Genomic DNA, 12,711 nt, shown 5'->3' with positions numbered 1-12,711 from the left:
CTAAGATTCTATCCTACTTGGAGAAACCTCTATCTACACCTTGCTGCTTATTGTTCCAAGTAAATGTTAGGTTATGATACATATGAATAAACATAAATCATGCGGAAAAACCATAAAGCCAGGAAACATATTATTTACACATAATCATTTAGCATAATTCAAATGCATACACTTTGTAGCGTGCCCTCCCTAGCTGCGCCCGAACCGAACAAGAACAAGTCTTTAGGATTCCAAGTGTCGTCCCTCCGTAGATAGTCCACAGCACGTCCGGATCCGCCTTAAGATTGACCAACTAGAATCGCCCTTAAGGTACTATATATTTTCGGCTAATAGGGCAAGAATATGGCTGATTTTTCTACTTAAAAATCTTAGCTTTTTATTGTTTGAACACTTGAAATTGTGTCTCTTAAATTGTGACCCTAGGCACCTATTTATAGAGTTATGGAAAAGGACTTGGAATCCTATTAGAATACTAATTTATATAATTATAATCCTACTAGGACTCTAATTAAATAAACTAAATCTTTTAGGATTAGATTTAATCATATGACGAATCCCGGTAGCCTTAGGATTCGAGTAACACACTTTGAGTGATACGCTAGCAACGCACGCAGGCCTTACGGCCCACGCACAGCCAAGAGTAAGCTGTGGATTAATATCATTAAATACTTGATCCGTTTACGTACTATTTGTGTGACCCTACGGGTTCAGTCAAGAGTAAGCTGTGGATTAATATCATTAATTCCACTTGAACTAAAGCGGCCTCTAGCTAGGCATTCAGCTCACTTGATCTCACTGAATTATTAACTTGTTAATTAATACTGAACCGCATTTATTAGACTTAAAATTAAATGCATACTTGGACCAAGGGAATTATTTCCTTCAGTCTCCCACTTGTCCTTAGGGATAAGTGTGCATTTCCTAATTCCTTTGTCGCTCGATGCTTGCTCTTGAACATAAGGTAAGAGTTGTCATCCTTATTACGTCCAGAGGTGTTTCTCGATTTCAGAGTTCAATTGATCAAATAAACAGATAATCATAGCCTATGATTCATCTAAGCACGGCCATGCATTTTACAGTTTCTAGCTCTCCGAGTGGCCTTGTACAACTTTCAGCATCTCATCCCGATTTATGGGAGGACAATCCCAATCTTGAGATCTTGAGATAACACTTCGTTTGATAGGTGATTACCTGAGCGTTGCCTTTATAGCCTCCTTTTACGGTGCGACGGTTGGTCAACGTCAAAGTAAGCAGTTCTGAAACAAGTAATCTCAAACCACTCAGGTATTGAGGATTTAGTGTCTAATAATTTTAATGAAATTTACTTATGAAAAATTTTCATCTCTTACAGTAAAGTTTCATAGGTCTGTCCGATACTAGTCTTCCCAAAGTAAGTATCTATGCAAATGATTACGACATTGCCATGTCCACATAGTTCAAGAAACAGAACTACTAGTCATCTTGCATTCTAGTCGTCTAACGTTTTCTGTGCGTCCATCTTTATAGAAAATTCCGACCAGGGACCATTTTCAACTTTTGACATTCAAGTTCACTTGATAGACATTTCTTAGTCACAGGACTGGTCCTGACAGTCTATCTTGAATATATCGTCAAATTGAAGGGACTCATCATTTAATACTAAACCAAGATTAAATGGAATATGAAAATACATTTCATATATGATAGATGTTCAACCCCAATGTTTTACAACCATGGGCCTCAAACCCATCTTTAAAACAGTTCATGGAATTCAAAGCTATGCTTGATTTCCAGTGCTACAATGTGAGTGTTGCTTCTCACTTGTTGCATAGGTTTAGTTATCATGCTTTTCCAATCTTAATATCCTTTTCATCGAATGTTTTTCAAGATAGATGATAAGATCTTTTGAGTATGATTATTTTGTGGTCTAGTCTTTCTTGCTACTTTAGTGGTTCTACGCATTTTTCAATGAAGAACCATCAAGTCAGCAGACGTCTTTCTTGCTTCAAGAGTGGTTCTACGCATTTTGTAATGAAGAACCATCAAGCCAGCAGACATGTGATCTACCCAAGTTCAATGAAGAACTCTTCAACATAAACAACCCTGTTTTATTGCTTTCTTAGGCAATAAGTACTTTTACTTCAACTGTTTAGGTTGCTAGTGATGCTTTGTTTGGATTTTACTTATCCAAGCAGTTCACAGATATGCGGAAGACTTTCCAACTATATCTTAGAACATAGAAATTATTATTTTAATTTCCCACGCAACAACTCATGGTCTCCAATCCATGTTGCCATTTCAAAACACAATGCATATAGCTTGTTCTTGCCAATGGTTAACTCCAAAGGGATCTTGCTTGATCCTTTGCCAGTGTTTATGCGTGAAGCATCAATATTTAGAATATCTTTATTTCCTTGAATCAAGAACTAATCCTATGTACCTTTTCAAGTATCATAAGTTTTTCTTGATCTCAATCTAGTTGATCTTTACTTAGACCAATAGAGATTGGTATATGTTTGTCATGCCTAAGGTCATACGATACGTATTTGGCGATCCTCATAATATATCATACATGATAAATTCTTTTGCAGAATAATTCCCAATTGAATTCTATTCATGTAACTTTAGTTCATTCAATTTCAGCAGATACTGAATCCAACTAAATTCTTTGACATATAATATAGGTGAAGAATCTCATTAGTTTCTTTGATGTTTAACTTAAAAAATGCTTATACATAGTTCAAACATCTATTACTTAGATTTATTCATATGGATCGAATATCTCCAATGGAGTCTTTCTTGTTTGATTTAGTAAATGCTATTACTTAATCCAAAACAATGTTATAAGATCTTTGTAAATAGATCTTAATACCCAGTATGTACTAAGTTTCTCCATGGTCCATCATTGATGAATAATTTCAAATCTAAGTCATTAGCATTTGAATTTTATTTCACAATAGAGAGATATGTGTGTGATACACATAGGACCAATTAAGTTTTATGTACTCCCACTAAACTTCTTATACATCTATAAGATTTATGTACATTTTATGAAACTAAAATACTTATTATTTTCACTAAAATACAGTTCTAATTCCCAATTGCTTGCTTAAATCTGGACATAGATTTCATAAGCTAGCTTTCCTTTTCAAGCATTTATTTGGATCCACAAAAATCCTATGACATGCCATGTACATAGTTTCTTCCAACATTTGATTGAGGAATACGTTTTGTCATCCAGTTGCCATATGTACCAATATGCAAGCATTGCTTGAATTATAGACTTAAGCATTACGATTATGCATGAGGTTTCAACACAATCCATGCCATGAATTTGCTTGTGACCTTTAGCAGCTAATCTAGCGTTGTGTGTGAACACAATTCCATGTTTGATGGTTTTTATCCTTAAAACAAACTTGCAACCAATAGGTGTGAAACTATTCTTGCAAATCAACAAAATTTCAATTTTGTCATCAAAACATTTAGTATGTTTTATGGCCTCTAACCATTTAAAACATTTTAGTCTATATATGGCCTCTAACCATTTTAAGGAATCTGGGTTTCGTCATAGCTTTCTTACAACAAACTCATTAATCTACATAATAGTTTGACTGCAAGTTGTAGCTTTCTTTACTATCTAATAGAAGAATCTCATAGTTTCATTGACCCGAACTCTATGTTTCTTCATTATCCAATAGAAGAATATCATAGTTCGAGTGACTTGAACTCTATGCCTACTTGAGTATAGAACATCAAACAATAGAATATCAATAGCCACTTGAAAGTCCTTTGAATATTCTGTTCTCCTTGAAGCACTTGTAAAGTCTTCTAAGAGATGTCTATTCTTTAAAGCCACTTCTAAAGTCCTTAAAGAATAAGTTCGGATTTTCTGAAGTACTTCGAAAAGCCTCCGGAATGTCCGTTTATGTTTGTTGTTCGCCTCGAAGACTTTCGAGGTCTATTTTCTCCCACTTGTCATTTTCGAAACGAATCTCCAAAAGGACATTATTTCGAGCAAACAAACATTATGTTCTCAAAAATTCGTGGTAGAAACAATACCCTTGTGTCTCATTTGAATAAATCACAATGAAACATATATCTATACTTGGGCCTTAGTTTTTTGAATAACAAACACTAAGCTCCCACTGAGTTTAGGAACTCTTTAGATATATTTTGAAAAGATATACTGAAATTACTTTTCAATAGCTTTGACGAATTTGGTTTAGTTTGGTGGTAATTGAGCATTTTGTTTTAGAAATTATAGGAAAAGTCTTTATGATCCATCATTGATCGAATCAAGTACTAATCGACTTCGATCATTCCAACTTAGATATGCCATATCTTATGGAGCTAGATTGTGAAATTACAACACACAATCATTGATGATCAATTTTGGTCTCAAGTAATCATCGTCATGATCTAACCTAGATCTTTATGATTTCTTACCAAGTGGATTTTATACTTCTAAATCTTTGAACTAGCCAAACTGATTCAAACTTATATCACTTTGAGTAAATAAATCCATACTAACTCAAATTTAGGTGAAATAATAAAGTCATAAATCTTTATTTAGCTTTGAACTCTATTGTCTAGGTGTTCTAACAATAGTTCATATCCTTTGTTACTTTCAACAAGTAAGACTAGCTTGTCTAGAATGATCTAGAAATCAATCAACTTTCAAAAGTCCATCAAAATAGAGCTTTTGAATGTTAACTTGTTGATATGGTCTAAGCAACAATGCCAAAGATTAGTGGAACTCAAATCAAGGGTTTGATTTAAACCTAGTAAAGTTGTTATTGTTAAAGAGTTGTTTGTTTTAATCAAGCATATTGACTCAACCCGTAAATGACCATTTCATTTAAATAAACAAACAAACATTGTTTTTGTTCTTCTGAATGTGAGTCTTTCTATGTTTGAAAATAGAAATTTAGGTATGCTGATTGTGGAACAAAATAGTCATTAAGTTCCAGCCTTTGAAAGGACTTAAAACAAACTAGATGACCCTACAACTAATGTAGCATATCCATGCTTCATTTCCCACTTGTAGGTCAATAGTGTAGCCTAGCTTCCATTGTTTGAGTTATTACCGAAGTAAAAACCTCAAGCGGTATATGATACCAAGGAAGTTTGATTGCTAGGTCATTTCTCTTTAAGCATAAACTTATAGGTAGAAACGGAATCGTAAATTCCTTTCATTTGTTCCTTGTTTTCCTATTTCTTGTACCCTTTCTTATAGTCTTAAGAATTGAATTCTCTAGTGTTGACTTTTATCCTTTGTTAGACATGTCCAATGTCATTCCAAAGTTCTTACCATTTTATTTATGTTGAATATTCTGTTTCTACTAGATTATCTTAGCAGAAGCTTCTAAAGTTCTCTAAGCATCGATCTATTCGAATGTCTAGGGACTAGACTCATTCGAGAATTAAATGGACAAAGATATTAGGTTGTTAACCATTGGTAAAGCTGAGCGTTTAAACTCAATGCTTTATGATCTCAAAACTACATTGTATTTTGAATTCACAAGCACCAATCGATTTGCCATTCGACTTTGATACTCGAAAACAACCATAAAAGTCGCTATAAGAAACGTACATTTTAAATTGCTCACTTTCTCTCATTTCCGTGAATCGTTCTTGGATTCACTACCAATCGAGGAAATTTACTGTTACCTTTCTAAAAGGATTTACTGCAGTGTAAGATATTTAATTATAAACAATAATTAAAACATACATTGAAGCATGCAAAGTCTAAACATTTATCATGAGTAATAACTTGAAAATTAAAGCAATCATGCAATTCATACAAGTTATTAGCATTTTATTTGATTTTATTGTTCCGGCAGGTGTGAATAAAATGATTCCAAGATCCTAAAATCATTGAAGAATTAAGCACATTATGTATTTTGACTCAATTCTAAAATATTTTAGGTAAGCAAAAGCCTTTTGCTAATAGTCTAGAAACTACTCTTGGTTGATAGGTACGTCTAAGAATTTATTAGGTAAACCTATCGATTTTTCCACGACATAAAAGGACTCCTTACTTATATCGTTGAGTTTCACCAAAACTAACATGTACTCAAAATTATTTGTGTACCTTACCCCTTTAGGATCAATAAGTAACACCTCGCTGAGCGTAAAACTATTACTAGATTGATGTAAAGGTTATCCAAGTAAGTGTTATTTTGGTATGGTATACCTTTTAACTCAATTTTTAAGTTTGGAACTTAAGGCTCTTATTATGTTGGTTAGATTTTAAGTGAACTAAAATCCTTAATCATGCAACATAATCAAGCCATAATCTCATGCATAATTAAGACATATTTAAAAGCAATAAATAACTTAAAGCATGCATAAGATAAATGTGATCTAGTATGGCCCGACTTCATCTTGAAGCTTCAACTTCAAAGTCCGTCTTGAAAATGGATTGGAAACTTCGTCTTGAATTTCACCGTGGGAGGCTCCATTTTCTTCAAACAGGATCAGCTATAATTAAACTAATTACAACTATTTGATGGTACGCAGACCATATTTGAATTGAAAAACGAATTTGGTGCATTAGACCAATTACATTCAAATTAATGGTACGCAGACCATATTTTCTATCCTATTTGGGCAATACTAGTCACTTCATAACCTGCAAAACAGTACATATACAATATATACCATTCACCCATTCATTATCATGAATGGCCCACATAGTTGGTTAGTGTAAAAACACATTGTATGCATCATATAAATATTTGCAGCAATTAATCAAGGGCACCAATAATCTACCAATTATTCAGTCCTTATTAATTCTAATCAAGTTGTTTTAACCTTAAAGGATTTGTAGACCTAATCAAGAGTTTATGACTAAAATTGCTCCCACTTAAACCAATAAATTCATATGATTTACTAATTTTAAACATAAAATTGTATTTCTAGTCTAACCGGAAACATAAAAATTTAATTAAAATTTAAAGCTTATATGAATTTATAATTGAATCCATTTATTTAATTAATTTTTCAGTTGAATTAAATGAATTTAAATTGATACAAGTTTAATTTTAGTAAAATAATTAGTATAAATAAATTTTATAATAATTATAATATTCAAAATTAAAATCCGGGAAAACAATTTAAATTATCAATTTTAAAATTAATTAAAATTATTTCCGAACTGAAAATCTCAAATTAAAATTCAAAACGATCCAATCGTAACACGACGAGCATTTGAGCTTGCGCCCAAGTCCCATCGTGTGCACGACTGGTCGCTGCACAAGGCACACATAGCTCCACGTAACACTCAGCCACAGGCCACACGCACACGCAACCATCGCTGGCCACGCTGCGCGCAACCTCTATGCTGTGTCGCGCCTGCTGCTGCTTTCCCTCGCGAGGCATCGCTCGCTGCACGCGAGCCAGCGCTCGCTGGCGCGAGGCAGTGCGCGCTGTGGCGCAACTCGCTTGCTGCCCACATGCGACTGCTCGCTTTGCCCTGCCCCTCGCCCACGCCCATCGCATAACACACACAACCAGCACCTTTGCTTCGCGCGCGCGCCATGCTATGCTGCTCGCTGCATTCGTACCGCACGGGCGACGAGCTCCCTTGCTCGTCGTCGCGTGCCCGCACTATACAACACCCTTAAGGGTAACACTTAGCTTCCTTTGCTTTGTGCGTGCAACATTTATGAGCGTTTTCATAAAAAATTACAATTTTTAATTTAAAATTAACGACAAATTAATAAATCATATTAATTTCATAATTTTATGGCGAAAAATCAAAAATATATTAATCAATTAATTTCCAATTAACATGGATTCAAATCTAGGTCATAAAAATTTAAAATTTAACATAAATTAACAATTTTTATGGTGGATTTTAATCATGGATACCTAATTAAATTATTAATTAATTATGAAAAACAAATCAATTCTAAATTATTCGAATTTCAACAAATTAATCATAATTACAAATTAGGTTGTATAATTAACAAGTCTAGGCATTCATAATTGTTAAACATATACTGTTGGTCAATCAAAAACTCAAGATTTATCAACAAGAATCGCAAATATTCAATTTAACATCTTAAATTTACAAGCTTTTGCGTTCGAAAAACTTAAACCTCCGAAAAGTAATAGTCAGTCAAAATTTTAGAATGCCTTTTACATGCGAAATTGACACAAAAATCACTCGATTTGGTTGAGTAACGAATATTCTGCCGAAGAACTGCGTACATATAATTAAATAAACGCAATTTGTAATTAATTACGAAAACTAATCACCCCTTTAATTCCCTGCAAATTTGTGAAATTTAACCATGTTCATGAAATTTAGATTATGAAAATAATAAGAGGCTCGTGATACCACTGTTAGGTTATGATACATATGAATAAACATAAATCTTGCGGAAAAACCATAAAGCCAGGAAACATATTATTTACACATAATCATTTAGCATAATTCAGATGCATACACTTTGTAGCGTGCCCTCCCTAGCTGCGCCCGAACCGAACAAGAACAAGTCTTTAGGACTCCAAGTGTCGTCCCTCCGTAGATAGTCCACAGCACGTCCAGATCCGCCTTAAGATTGACCAACTAGAATCGCCCTTAAGGTACTATATATTTTCGGCTAATAGGGCAAGAATATGGCTGATTTTTCTACTTAAAAATCTTAGCTTTTTATTGTTTGAATACTTGAAATTGTGTCTCTTAAATTGTGACCCTAGGCACCTATTTATAGATTTATGGAAAAGGACTTGGAATCCTATTAGGATACTAATTTATTTAGTTATAATCCTACTAGGACTCTAATTAAATAAACTAAATCTTTTAGGATTAGATTGAATCATATGACGAATCCCGGTAGCCTTAGGATTCGAGTAACACACTTTGAGTGATACGCTAGCACCGCACGCAGGCCTTACGGCCCACGCACAGCGCCAGCCCACTCGTCGCAGCCCATGTCGCAGCTCCGCGCGCGTCAAGGCCATTGCTGGGCCTGGCCTTGCGCTGGGCCTGGCGTGGCTTGGCAGCGTGTGTTTGGGCGCTTGGGCTTGCTGGGCGTAAGCGTGGCTTCGTGCTGGGCCTTCGTCTAGCAAGTCTCGTCCGATGCTAATTCGTACGACGCGCTTCCGATTAAATTCCCGATTCCGGAATTCATTTCCGATACGAACAATATTTAATATTTTCGATTCCGGAATTAATTTCCGTTTCGAACAAATATTTAATATTTCCGTTTCCGGAATTATTTTCCGATTCCGATAATATTTCCGATTCTGACAATATTTCCGTTTCCGGTAATATTTCCGATTCCGGCAATATTTCCATTTCCGATAATATTTTCCGATACGTACCATGTTTCCATTTCCGGCAACATCTACGACTTGGATAATATTTATATTTCCGATACGATCCATATTTCCGTTTCCGGCAATATCATCGTTTCCGGAGTATTCATTTCTTGCCTTTGACGATCTCAGCTCCCACTGAAACCAAGATCCGTCGATTCCGAAAATCCATAGATGGAGTATTTAATTCCATTAAATACTTGATCCGTTTACGTACTATTTGTGTGACCCTACGGGTTCAGTCAAGTTTAAGTTGTGGATTAATATCATTAATTCCACTTGAACTGAAGCGGCCTCTAGCTAGGCATTCAGCTCACTTGATCTCACTGAATTATTAACTTGTTAATTAATACTGAACCGCAATTATTAGACTTAACATTAAATGCATACTTGGACCAAGGGCATTATTTCCTTCAGTCTCCCATGTTGCCCACACTCTTAATATCCTCCATACCACACACAAGCATACAACTATTAATATCAACTATATCAGCCCGTCTCACATGAACATCTATTTTCTCTTTAACAGACATAACATAATTAAAGTCATTACATAAAACCCAGGGACCTTAAGTATTAAGGATCTACAGATCCCTCCATAACTACTGTCTTGTAGTACTATCATTCAAAACATAGATGAAAGTACAATATATGGAAACTAGGCATACCACTCATAGGGGTAATATGACAGTGAAGAAACTGACCTGATGCAGCTATAATATTAACTGTGAAACTGCCAGATTTCCATGCAACCACAATCCTACCACCCCTATGATAACTAGCAATGCTTGTGAAACACCAATTTGAGAAGAACTTCTGGTAAAGCTTGCCAATATTAGGAAGCTTGACCTTGTGTTTCAGAAGACCCACGAAACCCACATCATATTTGTGAATGAATCTTTTGACTTCATCTTGCTTATGAGGAAAATTGAGCCCCCTAACATTCCATGCTAGTATTTTATCCATTGGAGTGAGAAGGGTCCCCCCTTCCAGCTATTGATCTCCCCTATTTAGCATACTGACTCACACCAGTTACATCCATTGTACCACCAAGTTCATTATGTACTCCAGTTTCCAAAATATTGAAAGCATTAGTTGTCTGAGTTGGTTGCACAAGTGTACTTCTAACTCTTATTGGTTTAAGAGTTCTTTAAAATCCCTCTGGATCCATAACTAGAACACTCTCAACAGGTGATACTCTGGCATTCGCCATAGGTGGTTCTACTGTTATGTACTTCCTAACCCAGACCCACTTATTCTTGCCTTGTCTACACTCAACACCCCATGTCCAATTATTGTGCACTTTCCACAAACAGTTGGCCCCCACTCATAATGAAGACTAAATCTAGTCAGTTCTCCATTCTCATTCTTAAATGATATCATCTCAAGGAGCTTCCGTGACAATGGCACATCCACCATTACCCTTGCATACTGAAGCTTGTCTATACAAGATATGGCATAATCCCTCTTAATAGGCTTCCCTAATTGGATCACTATTTTGAACAAACACTTTTACCCCCAATATTTGAAGTTCAGCTTTAACTGCACCCAAACCGGAACTGATTTGACATCCTTCTTCTCCATGTCCATCTCAACATTCCATGGCTTCAAAATCAAAGGTTTACTATCAAAGAAATAATGCCCTGATAATACCTTATCCCTTGATCCATGGTTAATAAACGAACTAAGAACACCCCCTTCTTCACCATTACAACCTTATCAACATTTAGGTTCTTCCAAATCCTCTGAAAAAATCCCTCCATTACATTAATTGGGGGATTTTTTCCAACAATGTAGCAAACAATTGCTGAATTCTAGAATTCTACTTCCTCCTGTATATAATCAAAATCAATCTCTACAAGGCTAATATCATCACTCAAAGAAATCAGATCATTCAATGCATTTTAGACTCCAAAGTATGCACATATTCATCATCAGATTCAATTTCTACAGCTACCTCATCAAATTGTTGCAAAATAGGGACATAAATTGTGCCTACATCAACATTGGCTTTAGATTGCATACTCCTTAGATTTACAGTCGAATTATGATTGACTTACATAAATTCATTGAAATAATGATGCACTTTTGATTGTACCTGAAGATGTTGAAGACTTGATTTCGGGGTGAAAACCTCATTTTCAATTCCAAAATCCAATGCCTCTACCCCCAAGAACTTCATCAATCGATCACGTTCTTGGAGATTGAAAATCCGAAGAAGCTTGATTTCCTATTTCCATGCTTATTCCCTTGAGATTTCGAACCAGACTTCCTTGCCATGGAGAAGGTGCATGGTTGTTGCCATACACCAGAGAGAAAACATGGAGAGAAAGTTTTCAGGGGTTTATTACTTAGGTTTCTTCATCTTCTTATTACTTAAGGTTTTCGGTATGTAGCCTTACTTTATTTTATTGCTTTCCTTCAAAAATCATGTGAACTTCAAGAAACTATCTTGGACTCTCCTTATACTATTTATAAAAGTTTTTTAAAAAATACCTTGATTGGTATTAGCACTGAATTATAGTATAATATATTAGCATAGCTATTTTAATATACTAATAGTACAATGTTTGAGGGATTTTGATTTCACTAAATTTACTCGTTAGTTTAACCATTATAGTAATAAATCTCTATACTTGTGTCATATATATAATCGAGATCTGGTGAAAACCACCCTTTAAGATGAGAACTGAGATCTAATCTCAGCGGTCGGATTAATTCAATCACACGGCTCATGTTTCACCCGCTAAAATCAGTTCATTAATGGTATTTTTGTAATTTCGTCTTTCAAATGACATCCTCAGTAATCTGAGATTTTCTCACTCCTCGCTCATTTTTCCACGTTGATTTTCTCTCTCCTATTTTCTCCTCTCTCGTGAAGTCATCTTCACCCCCAATGCTGGCGATCTATTGCGCTTTTTTTTTCTAGAAAATCAAAATTATGTTGACAGAACCCCAAAGCTCAGAAGTAAACTCACATTCAAAGAACATATATAATTCATGATTGCTTCTTAGCTTCTTATACACCTTGTTGATAGAAAATTCAGATTGTTGCAATGTGTTTCTACCATCAGAAAGCTCATCTAAATATTTTACATAAGTGTCATTCCTGAAGTGTGAACAAAACTTGTTCTTTACTAATATAATGAAAAGTTCATAATTGTATTATTATTCTCGATTTTATCTTTTTCTTTGAAGAAACATAACTTGTTGCAGCGTACATTGTTCGCTGTAAAAAGTGCTTTTTTACAACGTACATATATATGTAAGCTGCAACAAGTGTGTAAAATTAGGCAAAAATCAAGACCTCTTACAGCATACAAATTGGTGTACGCTGCAACAGGGTAGGTTTGTTGCAGCGAACAACAACTTGTACGATGCAACAGACCTACCCTGTTGTAG

This window comes from Spinacia oleracea, chromosome 5 (genome assembly GCF_020520425.1).
Source record: "Spinacia oleracea cultivar Varoflay chromosome 5, BTI_SOV_V1, whole genome shotgun sequence".
Taxonomy (NCBI): Eukaryota; Viridiplantae; Streptophyta; class Magnoliopsida; order Caryophyllales; family Amaranthaceae; genus Spinacia; species Spinacia oleracea.
Note: the sequence above shows the minus strand (reverse complement) of the source record.